The following is a 20627-nucleotide window of genomic DNA, read 5'->3' on the forward strand; positions in this document are numbered from 1 at the left end:
TCCTTGGAGAAGTTGACATAAAGCAGATGATGAGAAGCCTGCTTGAACAGGTTAAGGAGGGAAACGGCAGCAAATGTATACAAGTCCTTGGTGGATTTTCCATCAGAGGAATGGCGGAGCGGTGAGCATCTGGAGGAAGCTAAGAGGGGTTTTAAGTCAAAAGATGTCAGACAGACTTATGTGCTGATGGACAGAGAGAGAGAGAGAGAGAGAGAGAGAGAGAGAGAGAGAGAGAGAGAGAGAGAGAGAGAGCGAGCGCTATGCTGGGAGACAGTAAAGGTAGGTAAACTTGGGAAGAAATTGCTTGAATGAGGGAGAAGGGATAAGATGTAGGACTTTGAGAACAGTGATTAATTCTAGAGAAATATAAGAGGAGGGACATCAAAGAGGCCCAAGAACGGGACAGATCATTTCAATACCCTCAATGAAAGAGAGCCAGCAACAACCCGAGGAGCCCAAAAGGCTCTTAACTCATCTTCTGTTGTTAACGACATAGTTTTCAGACAGAGAGATTTGTTTTAGCTCAGAGTTCGGGTTTGAGGTCACCGGGCAACATCTTCATGATGATACATGATGTCACTTGTCAGGGGTGAATGTGAAGAATTCAACCAACCGGCTGTGCCGAGATAACTCCTAAGTCCATTCCTCTCACAAATGGCTTCGTACAATCATGAGGGCAGGAGCTGATGACCAGAGTTCCTCCCTGACCCCACACCCCCTGACACACACCCTTTAATGTTGTATGTAGGGATTATTTTAGTCTGACTTTCAGGAGACCAAGCCAGAAGCTAAACTCTTGATCTGTTCGTTGTTTTACTCTTACTTGCTTGGGTCCGATGAGATGGTAGATGATGCCTGGGCTGCAGTCACTCAACCCCCTTCCTCTGGGCAGTGCAAGAGTGTCAGCTGATAGCCAGTTGGTGCCTTGGCCTCCTCTGTCTGATCCTGTCAGGCTGTTTCCCAAATGCCTGAATAGAAAAAGTTATACGGAAAGGGCCTTGATTGTCTCCTTTCAGCAAAAGTCTCTGCTCTTCCCAACCTCCCTTCTATGTCTGTCAAGAGAGGAAGTTGCCCTGGAGTTTGAGCATCTAAATTTTTCACAAGTGGCTCTCGGAACTAGCAGCTTATATGGGCTATCTATCATTTGCAGAAAATACTGCTTGTCTGGAATATTATATTCAGTGATAATCAGTGCCAACTATTCCCTTCGGTGCCGGCTAAGTTTATGTCAGCTTGACACACATTCGAGTCATCGAAGAGGAGGGAACCTCTATTGAGAAAACATTTCTATAATGTTGTCCTATAAGCAGACAAAGCCTGTAGGGCATTTTCTTAATGATCGATGGGGGAGAGCCCAGCCCATTGTGAGTGGTGCCACCTCTGGGCTGGTGGTCCAAGGTTTTATAAGAAAGCAAGCTGAGCAAGTCATGTGGAGCAAGCAAGTAAGCAGCAGCCCTCCATGGCCTCTGCATCAGCTCCTGCCCCCCAGGCCCAATCCCTGCTTGAGTTCCTGTCCTGACTTCCTTCATTGGTGACGTGGAAGTGTAAGCCCAATAAACCCTTCCCTCCCCAAGTTGCTCCTGGTCATGGTGTTTCACCGCAGCAATAGTAACTCTAACTAAGACACCTTCTGTATCTCAGGTTAGTGACACATGACTAACTGTGTCATCTCACGACATGTCCCAGGTGAGGGGGTGGTTTAAGAAAAAAGGAAGTGAACTGTGTCTGGTTTCACTATGAGCAGGACTTGTGGGAGTCCTCGAGCCCTGTTGGACAGGACACTGCGTAGGGCAGAGATCCAAAATCTCGTCGCTCATTAAACATCCTTCTGTTTTAGGGAGTTCTCAGTAAGAAAGAGAAATAAAAACTGTAAATATTTATCCAGAATTTCCGCTCAGAAAAGTGCTGAGCGGATTCCACCCGGCACAGAGCCGTCTTCTTCCTAAGGGGTATTGTTTCCTGAATTCATCTTTACCCCGACTGCTTTGTAAGCCTGGTGTGCCTTCATTGTAGGAAGAAAAATCCTTTGAGTAAAATTCTCTTTCATGTGCTCCTTTGCCAGTGAGTGGATACACAGAGAAAGGAAGGAAGAAAAAAAAAACAACAACAACAACAACAAAAAAAAACCAAGGGCTCAGACCTAAGCATGTAACAGAAATGTGTCAAGACCTCCTGCTAAACAACCCTTCCAAAATGAAAGGTGCAGATCAAATGTGGGGAATGGAATGAAATGGCCCCAAGTAAAAGGGCTGTGGAGGATCACATCCACCAACACAGTCTACGTTAGTGTTAGGATGGAGCCACCCAAAAAACGCTGAGGAGCTCCGGGATGGCGTTTAAAGACAAAGGCTGTGGTACTGTGAGGCAGCGTGATGTCTGCTCCTGGGTGTTAGCATTGCTTTGTGTTTAAGATTGCGTCTGGGCGTATACGTTGCTTAGAACGAAATACTAAATTCTGATGGTTTGTTCTTATTTTAAAGCTTAGACTCCTCCAAAGACAGTAGCCCTGGGGAAGTGATAACGAGAGGGCCCCATCCATGTGTTGCGAGTGGCATTTGAAGGAGCTCCCACCGGAGACTTAGAAAGAAGACATGCCGACATACTTGGTCACTTCTGAGTGTGGAGTATGTAGGCATTGTTGTTGTATCTTCCCTGGAGGACAGACCGATGTTTTTAGGCTAACATGAGACAGATTTGCCTCTGAGAAAACTCTTATCATGATGTATGCAAGACGTTGTATGTAAAGTCTTCCAAGACGAACATGGCCGTCTGGGAGGTATTACCATTCCACTCATTGGGAATGTTCGATCAGAGCCAACCGTTTGCTGTTCAGTCCGTCATAGAGATGGTCCCAGGCAGCTCCCCAGATGCTCTCCTTTGGGTGGGATTTATTCTTGGAAGTGTAGCTTCTTTGTCATTGGCTGCTGACTTGATTGAAGGGTAAGGATAAAGGCTTGTGCTCTGCCCCAGGATCTCCATGCCCTGTAACTTTTGGTGCTTGGGGATAAATTTACGGACTTCAACTTCGAACTAGAGCCATCCTCGTGCCCTACTTTTGTCTCAAAAAAGAAAAGGGAAATTCATTGAACATAGGTGGAGGCCACAAGCCCCTGCTTCTGTCTTCTTCTCCCTTATGAAATCTGTTCTTCCTGTAGGGAACAGTGAGAGGGACAGAAAGCATAGAGACCATTGCAGGGGCTGTTAACCCTCAGAGGAACTGTTGCTGTGATCCAGGGGGGGCAACCTGAGGTAGGCAGGGCCTGATTACTTCAAAGCTTTGGATCCCAAATTTAGGAGGTAAGGTCTAAATGTGGGGTTGGATGACTAGCGATAGGAAAATTACCCTTTCCTTGTCTTCTCTCCTCGTTCAGGGGAAGCTGTAGAATGGCCACCCCCATACACAGATGAAAGAATGGCAAAGCAGGAAGCAGCAGATGTTTGAGATCATTCTGGGAAACTCCACAGAGTGGGCGTGGGTTTTTAAGATGGGTCACTCACTTGGTGTTCTGTCTCCGTGCCCGCTTCACTGTGTGTTCACCAGCCATAGCTAGCAGTTCTTGGTTCGGTTCCCACTGGTCCTATCAGATTGTTCGAGGAGCTGCTGCTGGACAAGTTAGTGGGTATGTAAGGGAGACACCACAAAGCTGAAGACCCCAGTGGTTTTAAGATGAAAGTTGGCTTGTGTGGTCCATACAAGACCCTGATACATTTGGCTGCCAGTACAACCAAACAGGCAAAGGTTTAACGAAACCCTGTTCAGCATAGCATTCCCCATGAGGGAAGCCTTGCTGGGTAAACTCCTTTCTGCTTCAGAGGGTCAGGGTCCACAGCCTGTTTCCTGGTGTACATCTGAGTCTGCCCCTACCCAGCCCTTGTGTACACGGCCTTGTATACGTCTGCTTCATAAGGCCTCAGGCACAAGCACAATTGATTGGCCCCTGTGTCGTGTGATTTAAATATTAAAATATTACAAATAGATCTCACACACTGGTTATCTGAGCTGTGTTTGTGGTCCTTCTGCCTTGGTGTGAGAGTTTTCAGAGGCCAAAAGAGAGGGGTCGAATTTATACTTCTCAGGCATTTAGAGTTCTGACTAGAGACATGGTAGCGTGGGAACCAATACACAGCATCTCTTTCTCTCCTCCTTTCCCTGCCATCCCCCCACGCTCTGCTGTCCTGTGGGCTGGAGGACTTCCAGGTCACACACCCAGTGTACCGCTCGTGGCGGCTGCCCTGGCTCTCTGCTTGCCCTTCAGGTTGATATACCTGTGAAAGGGGAAGGACTCGGAGGAAAGGCATTCACAGACCTTTGAGTCTTTCTTGGGACCCCTTGGGAGAAAATTCTGGGACACTGGAAGTAGAGAGGAGTCAAAATTCATGAAGGGAGAGAGTGAAGGGGCTTTCTGGTCTTGCTGAACTAGAGTGAGCTCCTCTTGCCTGGGTGGAAGGGCCTCTGCCTGAAGAAGACGTTTATTTGAAGTTCCTCTTCCTTCAGGACAACACTTACATCACTTTTGCCTTGACTTGTAAGACCAGAATGAGTTAACCCATCCTGCAAGGCCACCACGCCCTCAGATAGGCACCCGTGCCATAGATGTCTCGGATACAGATGGCGTTGATGTGTTTGTAAGTTTTTGCCCAGGGCCCTCCTGTTGTCCTCCTCTCCTTCAGACTTTGCCCCATTCCCTGCTGCACAGGACATCTAGCCCACATCTCTGCTGCAGGGTCTGGACAAGGAACCTGAGGGCCTCTGTGACTGTCACCCAGCTTCCCCTCTGACTCCCCCAGCATAAGCAATCTCAGATCAGTATGCAGAAATGTAACTTTTTTTTAAGAAAATAACATCAGAGGACCTTTGAGACCCGAGACTCTCGCAGGTGCTGATGAAGGGCCCGTATGTAATCCCCTCTTGACTGCCTTCCTGTTGACCAGGTCACTTAGCCCATCAGCCTACCGCTGTTCAGAAAAACGGAAAGCAATCAGTGCCCGCTTTGGTTAACAGTTACTTCATCTGGATGTTTTCGGGACCGAGATGTAGTAGGTACGCACGTGAAAGGCGGTCACACTTTGCCGTCGAATGCTGTGCCGTTTAACCCTCCAAGAGCTTTTAAAATAATGTTACCAAGAAATGCGATTCAGATTTCCCCCAAGTTGACAGAAAAGCATGAAATCTGTTTCTAGCAGATGTTCCCTCTGATCCCCAAATGTAAACATGTTTGCAAGACGGTCGTGAGACAACCTGTTTACACAATGAAGTACTGAAAAAAAAAAAAAAAAAGCAAACAAGAGAAGCATCACCCTGAGCAGTCACTGTGATCAAAGAGCCGACGATTATTAGGGTGTAAAGGGAACTGATGACTCAAACTAGCACCACCGCGGTCTCCAGATTTCAGTTTCGTAACAGACTTTCTTTTCAGGAATATTCTTCATTTACACGCAAATCCGATTTTCTTTCTAAAACGTTTTTTCGATTTTCGTCAAACCGAAATTCTAGGATCCCTTCAAAAAGATGACTCTGATACCCAGATTATACTCAGATGAGCGCCCGCTGGACGAGTCTCGGCTTGGATCGTGCGCAGGGCTCTACAGTCCTGGGATCTTGTGTCTCAGGGGAGAGATGGTCTCCCAAGTGCCGCAGTGTGGCTTCATCTGCTCCTACCCATCCCCAATTAGTCAGAGACAGAGTGAAGCTCTCAGGCTGCCTGTGGTGGAAAATAACTCTCAGAATCAATCAAAGTGTGGTATTTTGATCCTTTCGTATGCCTGGGTACTCTGGGTGGCTGCGTTCTCAAGTCAGTGACTCACAGATCAAAAGTGTAGAGCAGCTCTGAGGGATGGCTGGCTGAAGCAAAGTTTGTCTGATATGAAATAGTTGTCGTTTGTATCAAGCATAGCAGTTTTTATGAAAATAACCGCGATTGCCCTTCAAAATAAGGCACCTTGGGACAGAGCCCCAGGTTGTTGGGGAGGAGAGTGGCTCAGCAGAGATCAGCTAAGAGTAACAGTTTCTCTTGGAAGGAAACTGAAATTCTTTTGTTTTGAGAATGGTAAGGCCAGGTACCCTCACCTCTTTATGCCCATGTAAATAGACAAGGGGGCTGTGAGCTCAGCTCTCTTTGTAACAATCATTCTGTGGCAAAGAAGTTTGTGTTTCGCTGTGGACTTGAGAGTACAGGGACATACCCCTCTAGTCTTTGTGTAGGTTGTCAGTAGAGAGGAATGTTGCCTGCTCTATACCCAGAGCAGGGGCAGCACACTCTGAGGGGAGGGATTAGCAATGTGAGCTCTGGGTATGTATGATGCAGCTGGATTATTGTGATAAACTTTTCCTGTGCTTTAGAATATTAAAAGTTACCTAAGACTCTAAGTCACCCTCAAAATTGTACATGCAAAAAAAAAGAACTATTTGAATTGATAACCAAGATTGGCCGGCTCATAGGGTTGAAAGACAATATAAACTGGAGGAGGGCTCAGAAGTTGACTATGTCTGCTACCCAAGCCATCTCTGGAACCCATGGTTGGAAGGAGAGAACCAACTCCCAGAAGTTGACCTTAGGTCTCCACATGCATACCTGCCCTTACCTACAGACAGATGCCCAGAGCTCATTCGAGCATGGAATAATTGAAAAAGTTAATGTGCAAAAATTAATTTCATTTCTATATACTAGCAGTGAGATGCTAAAATTGAATTGAGGGGAAATCCATTTGCAATAGCATAAAATAACAAAATACTTGGGAAAAAATTTAAGAAGTAAAGACGTGTATGCTTAATCTCAGCACTTGGGAGGCAGAGGCAGGTAGACCTCAAGTTCGAATCCACATTAGGGAGGTTCAGACCTAAGAAATATAGTGAGACCCAAAAATAAACAGAAGATATAAAGGAAGGAATCCAACATTCGAACTCCAAAAACAATAGAACAGTACGGAAATTATGAAAACTTAAAAGAAATGGAAAAGACATCCAATATCCATAAATCAGAGGACACGCTAAGATAATCGTACTGCGCAAGCTGTACATATTCAAAGCAATCGCCATCACAATTCCAGTAGGCTATTTTTGCAGGAATTGCCCGTCTGGCTTTAGAATTCATATGGAGATGCGAGGGGCCCAGAATAAATCAATCTTAAAGAACAAAGTTGGAGGACTCACACTTCCTTATTTTAGGACACACTTCAGAGCCACTTCAACAGACAGCATAGTACTCTCCCTTATACCACATTCAATGATTAACTCAGTACAGCCAAATATAGAAACTCCAGAACTTCTAGAAGACAACAGAATATCTAGGCAGGGTATATAGGTAGAGAAAGGCCAGGTACATAGCAAGTTCTGGGTCAGTCTGGGCATGAAATACCGTCTCCAAAGTGTAAGAAACAAAGAAGAAAAAAACCCAGGTAACGGGACTATGTAAAAATTAAAAACTTCTGTGCTTTTTAAAGAAGGCTATTAAGAAAGTTTAAAAAAGACAAACCCAATGAATGAGATAAAATATGTGCAAGTTGCATATCTAACAAAGGTTTAGTGTCTAGGGTATATAAATAATTTTTATAGCGCAACGTTCTTAAACCAAATAACTCAATGACAAGCAAAGAATTAAAATATTTCTCCAGAAAATACATAGAAATGCCAATATGTACATGAAAAGACGCTTGGCATCACCAATCATTAGGAGAATATGGTTACAATCAGGACGAGATGCCGCTTTACCCTCAGAGAGATGAGTAGCCCAACAGACTACCACAGTGCCTGGGAGGGTGTGGAGACCCTACTGAGGGGTTGTAAAAGAGTACTGTCATGGAAAACAGTTTTGAAGTTGCTCAGAATGTTACAGAATCAGCATACAGTACACTAATCAAGGTTCTCCAGAGAAATAGGTGGAGTGCTTGTGTGCGTGCGTGCGTGCATTAGAAAGACTAGAGAGTAAACGTGCTTTGAGGAACCGGCTCACATGATTATTGTAGAGGGCAATATTAACACCTGGACAGGATCTAGGATCATTTGTGAGACAAGCCTATGGGGATACCTGTGGGGATTGTATAGATTAGGTTAGCGTCTGGTCAGGCATGGGAAGAATTATCTTGGTAGGTTAATTGAGGTGGGAAGACTCAGCCCAAGTATGGGCTGACCCATTCCCTGAGCTTGGTGTCCTGGACTGCATAAAAGGGGAGCGGCAGTCTGCACAGCAACAGTCACCATTCTGTTTCCTGGCTGCAGATGCAGTATGGTCAGCTGCTCCAGATAGGACTCGCCTACCTTGACATACTGGATCCTTGAACTGTGAACCTTCGAGCCTTATGTTGCTTTTGTAGGAAGATATTATCACAGCCACAGGAAAAGTAGCTAGAAAATTAAGACGATATGGAAGCTAGCAAGTCTAAACTCTGTTTAGAATCTAAAGAGTCTGAATCTAAAGACGGTCTGCAGTCCCTCTTCCTCAGAAAGGTGAGCTTTCTTCCCTTTAAGGCCTTCAGTTGATTGAACGAATTCCATTTGTATTCTAGTGCTACGCTTTAGAGACTATGTTAGTAAATGTTAAGCTCCTCCCAAGAATATGTTCTCACCACTCTCAAGATACATTCACCCTATATTGTGGCTTAACAAGTTAGCATACCAAAGTCACCATTGCCCTCATTGTACTCCCAGACGTACAGCCGAGAGAACTTGAAACACATGTCCAAATATGAATAAATGCTCACAGCAACGTTATTCACATAGGCAGAAAGTAGAGACAGCACAAATGTTCATGGATTGAGAATATTCACGTAGGCAAAACAGAGAAACAGCACAACACCCATTGATTGTTAAGTATGTAAATGGTGCATCATGTGCATTCCGTTAGCTTTTAGTCACTGTGCCAAATCCTTAGAAAAACAATGTAAAAGGAGAGGGATTAATTTTGGCCCACAGTGTCAGAAGTTTCAGCCCATGGTCACTTGTTTCTGGGCCTGTGTTTAGACAGAATGCTGCGGTGTAAAGATGTGGAAGGAGGAGAGGAAGGGGCCATGTAAGGCTCTGGTGATCTGTTTCCTCTGTGTCCCACCTCCTACAGCTTCCAGCAACTCACAGTGATCCCCACCTATGAACCCACCCATGGGTCCATCCTCTGAGGAGGTTAGAACCTTCATGATCCAATTACCTCTGAACACTGCTGCAGTGGAGGCCAACCCTTTAGCCGGTGAGCCTTGGGGGATGATCTAGTCAACTATAACACACTATTATCGGTACTTTTCTGATTCTTTGATAAGACACCATGACCAAGACAATTTATAAAAAAAAAGTTTACTTGGACTTACATTTCTGGAGGTGTAAGAGTCTATCATGATGAGGGAGGCCTGGGAGCAAGCAGTAGGCAAGCAGCTGGAGCAGGAAGCTGAAGGCTCACATCTTGACCAACAAGCACAAAGCTGAGTAAACTAGAAATAGCTCGCCGCCAGTTGCATGCCCCTCTCACAAGGCTATCCTTCCTAAGCCTCTGTAAATAGCACCAGCAACTGAGATCAAGCATTCAGAAGCCTAAGGCTATGGGGGGACATTTCTGGTTAAATGAAAATTTGATAGACCGTCACACTGGCACTCCGCAGATTATCATTTAGTTATTAAAGGTAATGAAGGATGTTGCATGCCGCATCCTAACTGAACTTTGAAATCACCATGATAAGTAAAAGTAAGCCAAGCACAAAAATGCTACATAGCATATGGTTCCATTTTTAAGAAATAGGATAGGTAAGTATGTAGGGACAGAAACTAGCATACTGTTTACCAAAGGCTGGGACAAGAATACGAAAAAGATAACTTATGGTTATAGAGTTTCTTTTGGGTGTAATATTAGGTATCTGATATTAAATAGTAGTGGGGGTTGCAAACTCTGGATATGCTAAAAACCACTGGATCACATATGTCAGAGTTGTGAATTTCACAGTTTATGAACTGTGTCTCAATACACCTGTTAAACAACACTGAAAACTGACCATAACTAGGCTTGGCTTACAAAGTAAGCCTTGTTTCTAAAAGGCACTGACACTCCTCTGTGGAGAATTAGAAAGACATGGGTACCACCATTGATTGGCTGCCCTCTAATCCCAGAAGGTATACCTATGTCCTGCAAGTTTTCCCAGAAACTTCACTGTCATTGTGTCAGCCAGCCAGTTGGCTAGCTGGTCTCCCAGTTGACCAGTTCTCTATCTGCTTCACCACCTCGCTTCTCGAGCAGAAACCCTGGCATGGACTTAATAGAAATAGCCACACTTGGTGGTCAGAGTGAGCAGATGGCTTACTCCCAAGAAGCAACATACGAAAGACTACATTATTTTTCTTTTAGAGCAGAAAGCATAAAACTTGAGTTCAAAGGGTGAGGCTGAGGTTGTTACTATTGTTTTGTGTTATTTTTTAATGTGGGTTAAGTTTGTCGGGGTACAAGTAGTTGACAGGAGTTGAGTGGGGTCTGAGATGACTGTAGCGCCTACAGCAGAGCCTACAGAACATCAGTCAGACCAACAAACAGAGACTGACCAGAGGAGTGGGTGTTCCCAACACTGTCAGCTAACCTGCTGCAGCCATGTTAACAATATGCTTGACCAGAAGCCAGGTGGCGATGTCCCTAAAGCCAAACCAGTGCTGAGGTAAACGGCACCAGAGGAAATCACCCTGAGATGCCCAGGGCCTTGGGTCCAGTGCCGGGGCCTGGGAACAGCATGAACTCTTGTTCTTTTACAGGAGATTTTGATCTGGAGTTCACAGATGCATAGAGGAACCCTAATAGACTTGAAAAGGTCCTTGAACCCTTGATTACCACATGGAGCGGTTTTGTGTGTGTTAACTTTTTCAGAGGAAGGAGTTATCAGGTTGTGAAAGGCCCTTTGATAGGAGAAATGTTAAAACATTATTTAGAGTGCCAGGCTAATTTTCTGGCTGTGTGATACATTGCACTAAGTGGTCTGGCACTCCCAAGTTTTGGACTAGAAATGAATTCTTAGTGCATGATCTCACTGCCTGCGGGGCAGTTTGATTCTGCCCTGGCATTTGATGGGACTTGTTAGGGGATTAGGAAAGGCAGGATGTTGGTATGTTTGAGGTCATTAAACCAGGAAAGGAAGAAAAATATATTGTGGAGTTGAACTAAATGCTGAATGGCTAAGGGCGTTCTTTATGGCCTTTGTCGACACTTGGAAGCGCTGCTTTGAAACAAGCGAGTAACAAACCAGTTCAGTCTAGATGCGGCATGTTGGGAAAACAAGTCGTCTTCCCAAGAAATGCCCCTTCAGTCATCCTTTGATAGTGGAGATCTGGAAGGCTGGGATATCCCGGGCTCTTCTATGCCTCTGTGTGTGTATGTGATTATAACCAGTATATAACCTAGAAAAGTATCCAAAGGTCCTTTTCCTCATGGAGACCAGAGTTCCTACAGCTCTGCTGTCAAATATGGAAAAACAGTGAAGGGTGTGTCATGGAGACCCGGATCTACAGGAAAGATTGTATACAAAGTGAAACACAGCCCTCAAAGTGCCTTTCCTGTCAGGCTCTTGCTTTAAGTCTTATTTTTTATCTCGATCATTACAAAACATTAATTCCCTTTCACTACATCAGTGGCGATGGTTGTTCAACCAAAAAGAAATGTACTTCTGACCACTAAGCTGTTGGTCTAAAATGGTGAAAATGATAAATTATAAACTAGAGATACTTTATTATAACTAAACGCAGATAGGATAATTCACATGCTTGTGCTCGAGAACTGTGCATTCAGAATCTTGTCCGTGACCAGTCAAGCCCAGAGAGATCCTGAGGACCCTACAAGCCAGGAAGAATAGGAAAAGGCGGGCCAGTTTCTGTGTCAATAGGAATAACGAGCTAGGTGTGAAATCACGGTGGATAAATTAGAAGCAAGGAGGAGTAGATTGGCGTGAGACGTAATGTGATGGTAGAATGGTCAGCTTATACTGAGGGCCTAGTCATTAGAGAGGAGCGAAGATGACTCATGGGGTTTCTGCTAGAGCAGTTGGATTGATTCATGGTAGCGTCTTCTGTTGGCATACCTCCCTTAGCTGCACCCCGCCTCACTTGTCTTTAAGGCTCTTGGTAAGGCTTCTTGCAACCTCCCCTCACTTCAGCTGCCACCCTTGTGTGGATCCCAGAAGCTCCGCAGAGGCTCAGCTCAGAAACACACTGACCTCTGAGTGCGGGAGAGCACCCACACCTGTGTGACCTGGATGGCCCGAAGCAAGTCGGTCTGCAGGCGAGGCTAAGAGGCTGTGAGGCTCTGAAGAAAAGATTGGAACTTTGAGGGTTTGTCGGCTTCTAAGAGAAAGATAGCAGGGATCTTAGAAGACGGGCAACCTTAGAAGGAGGCAGAAAGATCTCTACAACATCACCACAAAGTTGACAGAGGCCCCTAAGAGGTATGCCTACTCACAGCCCACAGTGAACTTGAGCTCTCTGGCTATGGGATATATTATCCTCGAAGCCCTATGGGCACTAATACCCCAATGCCGTTTGAGAACGGACCCTGTGGATGTTTTCTGAGTGGGCTGATGATCCTCCTCAGAGACCAGATCTCAGGAGGTGGCTGCTTTGTGGGTTTTCCCTGTGTTATCCAGCAACCATGGACCATATGCTCAGTTACTCCTAGAGGGAACTCTGACAAGATGATGATACTGCGTTTTCAAGAGAAACTACAACAGAAGGGGAAGGGGGGTGGGGGAACACACCTATAAGTTGTGATGTGCTTCGCAACGCATGCGCCCTAACGAGCTAAGCAATCAGTCTGTGTAAACTGCCACAGCACCTGCCACTTTGCCGCCTTGTTCTGCTGTTTTAGCGAGTGCACAGGAAAAGTGAACATCCTTCCTTTGAGGAGAGGATCGTACTCTCTCCAAGGGATAGTGAAGATGGTGTTGTATAGGAAAGGGGTGGCTGTTTCCTTGGGTGAGCCTGGGTAGTCACTTTGTCTGGCGGGGTGACCTTAGGTAAGGTACTTTGAGTGTCTAAGCCAAGCTTCTTTTTTCCTCCGAATGGGCTAATAACACTGTAAGGTCCCTAGCTAGCCCCTCATAGAAGTTTTCAGTAAAGGGAAACCACAGTGGTAATGCAAATGCTGCCCCCCACAAACTGGTGTCTGTTAGTTTGTTTGTTTTGTTTATTTATTCGTTATTTATTATAAATAAGTACAGTGTAGCCACCTCCAGATACACCAGAAGAGGGCATCCGATCCCATTACAGATGGTTGTGAGCCACCATGTGGTTGCTGGGATTTGAACTCAGGACATCTGGAAGAGCAGTCAGTGCTCTTAAGGGCTGCATCTCTCTAGCCCTTGGTGTCTGTTTGTTACAGAGTCCATGGAAGCCTAGAAATTAGTTTGGGGTAGCTAGTTTTCACACATTCCTTTTTTGATTATTTCTTCTTTCTCATAACCCTCTTTTCCAAATCACTTAGCGGCAAGTAGTTCAAGTTGCAACCTCTTTTATGCTAGGATGGATAAATCTGAATTTTGCTGTACCTGGGAACATAAACACAGTCCTTGGTTGTTAGCCAGTGTGAATTCAGGCTCAGCAAGAACTGGACCAATGGTTGCACATACAGAACTAGGTCCCAGCACCTGAAACGTGTGACATCTCCCTAGGACTATGTGCCTCTGCATGTGCACCTGTGTGTGTGCCTGTGGTTATCTGTGTTGTGCCTTTGTCTGTCTGTCTGCCTGCCTGTCTGTCTGTCTCTGTCTGTCTCTGTCTCTGTCTCTCTGTCTCTCTCTCTGTCTCTGTCTCTCTCTGTCTCTCTCTCTGTCTCTCTGTCTCTCTCTGTCTCTGCCTCTCTGTCTCTGTCTCTCTGTCTCTGTCTCTCTGTCTCTCTCTGTATGTTAATCTTATTTTACTTTCTCCATCCTGCTGAAGTGCTTTTTTCTCTTCCCCCTGTTTGCCCTGTGACATCAGAGGTACATTTCCTTGCGTTGCGTTCCCAAGGGCAGTAGAAGACACAAAGTCCCCAAGATCTACAATCCAAACATCTTCTCATAAGTGGATGTCTAAATTCTGTTTGAAAGATAATTTTTGAATTCATATTTATAGATTCCAAAATTTAATGTCAGGTTAACCCATTATTTTTTTAAAGCTTTTCTGGCAAAATGGTGGTTCCATTTAGTCCTTCTTGGTATGAGTAAGGACTTTAGAACCACTCCAAGCATGCTTGTCATTGAACCTGTAACTAATATTTTGGCAGAAGATTTTGTCATCTGTGACCTGCAGAACATCTGAAGTTGACCTTGCTTAGTAGAAAATAGTCTCTACATGTAATTTTGATTTTTGGAATTAAGCTTTGAACTTTGTTTTGCTTTCTGACCACTGTCCGTTCTCTAGGCACTTAATCCAGAAATGGGAAGTGCCCCTGTGTAAATGAGGATGACTCTCAGTATTAGCCCTATAAACCAGTAAGCTGGTTTTGGAGAGAAACTAGAAAACTCATGGTGTAGCATCTCTGCTGAGACGATGCCCGCTGCTTTACGCAATGTGCCTTCCCCTTCATGAGTTAACGTTGATAAAGGAGAGAGAATGAGCTCGGAAACTCTCAAGCCCAACGCCATGGTGCCACCGTGCGTGGTTGTTAGCCACGGTGCATTCAGGCTCAGCGCGGACGTGGACGGTGTTTTGAATACTTTATTTTCTGTTCTTTGTGCTATCCTGCATCCTGGGAAGGTGGGAAGAAGCAATTAGGGGAGGAAATTCACCTCAGGAAGACACCAGAAGAACAATGCTGGAGAAGAACAATGCTGGACGTGAGGCAAGCCCTGAGCTACCTTTCTGTTTGGAAGAAGCGATTCTGCTCGGATGAGCTCTGTGTGGGGGGTGAAAATGCGTCACCTGCTGTCTCCTGGGGAAAGGAGCTCATCACATCCTATTAAGCCCACTAAGACCACCTCAGCTGAAAGTTAAGCTGCCGGGGATGAAGAACACAATCAGCCTTGCCTGTACAACTTTCCAGAACGCCAAATCGTTTCATAGCTAATTGGTACAAACGTTCCCTCACCCACTATTTACAGCTGGAGACCCTCTTGAACATTTTTATGACTGTGTACGCAATTAAATGCCATTTACTTTTCCTACCTTAAAAACGCAGGTCCTGCCGACTCTTTCTTTTAAGTAATTTTAAGATTACACCAGAGGGAATTGCAGACAGATAATTTCCCACATTTGCAGAATGCTACTTTATTTGGAAATGAATGAAGAGAAACCACTCACGTGTCTATTTCTGCGCGCGCACACACACACCCCAGCTTCTCTTAACAGTAAATATGAAGAAGTGAAGAAGCAGTGTTGTCAGGATTGGTACAGCTATTCCACGGCCATCGCCCACCTTTTCCTCAGAACTGTCCTGTGAGCCACTTTGTGTGTGGAGTCTTCAGAAATCGACCTAGTTAGGAAATGCAGTTGAAGCAGAAAGCGTCTGGGGTTCTCTTATACACTGTTGTTTCTGAGAGGCCAGGACAGTTCCGAGAGCTGACTGACTGAGTGGAGGTGTTATGTGCTGTCCTGTGGGACCACTGGAAGACCTCCAAAAAAAGCGGTGTGCTATAGTTGCATTGTCCACTATCCATGTTTAACTATTTAAATTTAACTTAATTTCAAAGCAATTGCTCATACTTAGGTAGACTCCAGGTGCTGGGTTACCACATTGAGGCTGCTGGCTGTGCTGGCTGCGCTGGGCTGGGTGTGCTGTGTGTGCAAATACTAAGGTCTCCGTTATCATAGAGACCTAAAGTAGTGGCCCTGGGACTTTTAAGAACATCCCTTGTGACCATAGCATATATATAGTTAACACAAAAAGCCTATTTAGATGCCTGCTTGAGACTAGTAGTCAGATAGGGATCAGATTGCTACCATTTGGCAATATAAATTTGTTTGGCTATACCAGTTGTTGAAGTAATAAAGGGCCAGAATTGGCAAAGACTCGGCGCTCTGAGCTCTCCACTGTCTCCTGAGGCTTTAGGGGCACTGGCTGTTTCCCTAAGGTTCCCAGCCCTTCTCCAGTTGAAGTAAAGTAAGGAAGCTCGTGTCTGTCCCATCCTGGAGGGTGACAGGGCCCTCAGGACTGTTGCCCCAACACTGAGGGCCTCAGGTTGGTGGCTGGTGCTCTTGGTGTCATGATGCCTTGACTCTGAGGAGGGGCCACTTTCTAAGGATCATTCTGTAGGCTCACATACCATACCGCTGTCAGGGCCACATCCCAAATGACAGAACTGTCAGCCTCAACAAGACCTCAGACTTCATCTCATGACCCAGAGATTCACTCAGCTAGTTTGTGGCCAACCGAGGAATCCAACACTAAATCTGGTATTTATTTACTCACTCATTTATCGGCTACCTCTTTCAGTCTCTTTTCTTCACTGTAAAATGAGGATTATTAACCTTAACACCTTGCTTTTAGTAAAAAGCAAGGTGATTTTTTAATGTTAAATGTAAGTCTTATAATTTGAAACCCCCCCCCAAAAAAAAACCCACCTATATTCACGTACATATACATTTCCCACCTCATTTAATCCTGAGAAGAACCTGTGTGGGGAATGAGGCTCAGAGGCAGAGAACCTTCCTCACATGATGAAGCCACCGCAACATAAAGGACTGTGTCTCTCCGGACCCAGGAACAATAAACTCTTGTAAATGTACAACCATGTGGCATTGCTAGTTTTGGGCCTGTGGCATTTTGCAGTTCAGGAGTTAGCGATATTGAAACTTATTGCTTCGCTCAAGTGGTACTATTTTTTTTACACTTTGATAATCTGCCAGTAGCACAGACTTGGTTCAGCATGGGCGGCTTTGAAGTATATTTTTAAAATGAGAGAATCCAGATTTGTAATTAGCTTTGCAAATGCTAGCTGTACAGTTTCAGCATCCGAAGAGCTTCTGCTAAGTGTTCCCGTTACTCACGGCAATTTTTTAAATTCCCTCTCTGTCCCCCAGGCAATTAGGAGAAACAGAGTCTGCTCTTTGAGGATCATTTCCTCACCTCTTCATTAGTATACCCTATCAGCTCGGTAAACTCACAGGATTAAGTATAGGCCTGATCGCGACAAAGGGCAAACCTTTATAAGCCATTGCAAACCCACCGAGGCTCCTAATTATCAGGACAATGCCCCCCAAATTATAAAGAAAGTCACAGCGAACGAATCATCCACTTCTTGAGATATTTTTGTTCTTTTAGTCCTCTTTTTTTTTCTTTTTTCTTTTTTTTTTTTTATCATTGTGGTAGGACAACCCAGACATTTATGTAAGATTGCTGGAAGAGATGGATTTAGTTCACTCTCGAAATAAAATCAAAAGGGCTCACACCCTGATTCCTCATATCTTAGCTGTGTTGTTGTATGTGCTTGACTCAAGGGTTGAGTTTATAGATAAGAATAGAGTTGTTCCGTTCCAGAATCACTGGGAGCAGGGGAGATGGTCCTTCCCAGGGAGGAGCACATCAGTCCGTTTTCAACAGACAGCCCTGAAAACAGGTACCATTAGATGGACTGAATGGGTTATGTTTAGGGATGGATATATATGCATACACATGTACACATGCGATAACATTTAGTTTTAAAAAAGAGAGAGATCTTAATTTGAAGGAAATTTTGGAGGTGTATGCAGAAGGCTTTGGAGGAAGGAAAAAGAAGGAAGAAATGTTGTAATTATAATCTCAAAAATTAAAAAAAATAACTTTCTAGGGAAAAAAAGAACACTGGTTATGCATGCAAAGGACCCAGGTTCAGTTCCCAGCACTTACTTGGAGGCTCACAACTGTCTGTAACTCCAGTCTCAGGAGATGTGACACCATCTTTTGGCTTACACAGGTACTCTACACAGGAAGCCCACATGCACATGGTGCTTTGATATGCGTTCAAGCAAGCACTTGTACACATAAAAATATATAAAATCTCAAAAAAAAATCCATAAAGAACAATGTGCGAGGACATCCTTGAAGTTCACATCACCAACCTAGTCATTTATCTTTCTAGGGTCCCAAGAAATGGTCAGAAACTCAGGCAGCCTGACACTCAGGTGACTCTAAAGGAAAACAACTGCTAAGTCCTCATTTGAGAGAAGTGGTTAGTGTTTTTATGAAATATACTACATAGTGATTCAAAAGTATGTTTTTAATAACTTGTATCAATGTTGGGACATGCTTTTTCTCATGTTACTCACATTTTATTTCATAAATAAATAAAAGAATCTCTATTTGAGTATCAAAGGATACTGGTCCACAATCCAGTTTTAAGTCCAATACTTTTCAGGGTGTAGAGTGGGTGTACATGCATGTCTGTGTGTCTGTGTGTCTGTGTGTGTGTGTGCGTACATGCACGCGTGCCTGTGCGGTATATCCAACCCCAGAAGTTACGCCGAAGGGGCAATGAGCCTCAACAACAAAATAACCTTAGTTGTTTATTGGTCAAGGTCACCTCTGTTCACTACTACTTCCTATGCTCTTACCTGTTTTTATGTGTTCTACAACAAACATTAGCTCATCATCAGAGAAGAGGCAGTAAATATGTCTAATTTTATGAATGAAAACTTGATATGAGGACATAACGTTGGGTTGAAGTCAACAAGAAGGCTGTCTGATTTGAAAATGAACACTTTTCAAGCCACTGCAGTCAGTCAGAATGTCCAAGTTAATCTAGAATCCCTTCTAGTTAGGACATCCACTTGGGCCTCTAAACTGGGGCATTTGGATTTGTTGAAGAACATCTTCTGAGATGGAACAGGAGACATTCGGGATGATTGGATCAGAGTCACCTCCAAGGTGTGTGGGTTCAAAAGCACCTGATAGGGGAAGCTTGTCTGCAGGAAACATCCGGAGAGGAGGTCTTCTGCCTGATAAGAGCCCAGATACTGGGACTGGAGAGATGGCTCAGTGGTTAAGAGCACCGACTGCTCTTCCAGAGGTCATGAGTTCAAATCCCAGCAACCACATGGTGGCTCACACCCATCTGTAATGGGATCTGATGTCCTCTTCTGGTGCGTCTGAAGACAGCTGCAGTGTACTTACGTGTAATGAATAAATAAATATTTTTAAAAAAAGAGCCCAAATACTGGTACCTAGCGAGGGTCGTCTTACTCTGCTTATGTAGTTTGCTGAAGAGGAACACCAGAACCACTGTGGAGTACTGTCTTCTTCTCAAAGCCCAATAGAGACAGGAGAATCACCATGTGCAACTCTATTAATGGCCTTTTCCTTCTGGTCTAGGTGGACACTCACTGATCTACCACAAGATTGCCTCGCCGAGTTTTGGGGTCCATGTCTGAATGGATTGCTGCAGCCTTCTTATCTCTTCCTCTGCCCAGTTCCCGGCATCCTAAGACTCAAAGCCAGGACAGGACCTGGGGAAATTATATGTGAGTTTTTACCAAGGTTTCTTTTCTTTAACCGAACGAGGGTAAATATGAGGTGATCAATAATCCAAGCACACAGAAGTTAACTCTCTTTTAAGAAAGCATCGTGAGAAATATGAATGAGGCAAGAAGGCAAGGGCTGGAATCCCAGCATGAGTACTTCCTTAGCTTGGTGGTTCTTAAGCATTAGCCTGCATCAGAATCACACCGGCGGTTTTGAGCCAACGGGCCTGGTGCCAGCCAGCAAACTGCCTTACTAAGTTTCCAAGCGATGGCTGATGTCGTTGCTCCAAGGCCCTCACTCTCAGCACTTTGACACAAACGTGTCGGAGGAGTGAATGGCAAAGGCAGGAAACTATATGCTTTAGTAGTGACTACATTAAAAGGTAGAACCTGTACTTAACCAGGAAGACACACACCTCAGAAAACAGCTGTCAGGTCTGCACGGCAGCTTCAACTCAAAAGTTCAGCGGTTCCCATGTGCCAGCTTTCCTCCTGTAGTGCTTGCTGGCCGTTCCCTGACTTGGTCTTTAGAAGGTCAGAGTGATGGTGCAGCTGTTAGCTTGAAGCAGCCTCGATGGGTGTGCACACCACGTTTGAGGCCAAAAGGAGAATCTGTTGCTCCTTTTCACGGTGAATCTTCTCAGTACCATCCCTCCCTGGTACACTGAAAAGTGACTTCATTTACAAGAGACACACCAAGGAAGGAACACCCCCAGTAAATAATGGGTGAGGAAGGTCCGGTTTTCAGTGGGTTTCCAGGGCTTCAGTCCTGCCTGATTTTGAAGCCACTCATTACCGTGTTAGCTTCCAAAAGTCTTACTGAGCTACTTAGGTGCCAAAAACACAGACAGCTTTACCCTGCGCTGACCTAAAACCAGGAAGAGTTTGGCTAAGCAGATCCTCACTGGATACAGGCGAAAGGACATCCAGATGTGCACACACACCTGTGAGCATGCTGTCTGTCACCAGGCTTTAGTGTGGGCATTTGAAGGGTGTTCCTATCACGTCATTAAACAAATACAAATACGAAACAGTTATGGCGATACTGTCCTGTCTAGGAAACATCTGAGAAACTGCTGTGCGTTTTAAATTTGTGGTAAAGCACTACGATTCTTAATGTTTTTTTTTTCTTGGATGTGATAAAAGTTGTCATGCAAAGTAGCACTTGGGATTTGAGATTCTTCTAGTAGTAGTAATAGTAGTAATAGTACTAGTAGTAGTAGTAGCAGCAGCAGCAGCAGCAGCAGCAGCAGCAGTAGTAGTATTATTT

At 44.7% G+C, this 20627-nt stretch overlaps 1 protein-coding gene across 9 annotated transcripts in view; it reads left to right on the top strand.

The window, feature by feature from the left end:
• The window catches only part of Bach2 (BTB domain and CNC homolog 2), a 350229-nt gene that overhangs the window by 169251 nt on the left and 160351 nt on the right, over nucleotides 1–20627 (top strand). For all 9 annotated transcript variants that reach the window (XR_010066378.1, XR_005504432.2, XR_010066379.1 and 6 more), the window contains one exon: nucleotides 19209–19357. The gene's annotated coding sequence lies outside the window, so the exon portion shown is untranslated. The remainder of the gene's footprint in view (nucleotides 1–19208; nucleotides 19358–20627) is intronic.

Source organism: Rattus norvegicus, chromosome 5, assembly GCF_036323735.1.
Source record: "Rattus norvegicus strain BN/NHsdMcwi chromosome 5, GRCr8, whole genome shotgun sequence".
Taxonomy (NCBI): Eukaryota; Metazoa; Chordata; class Mammalia; order Rodentia; family Muridae; genus Rattus; species Rattus norvegicus.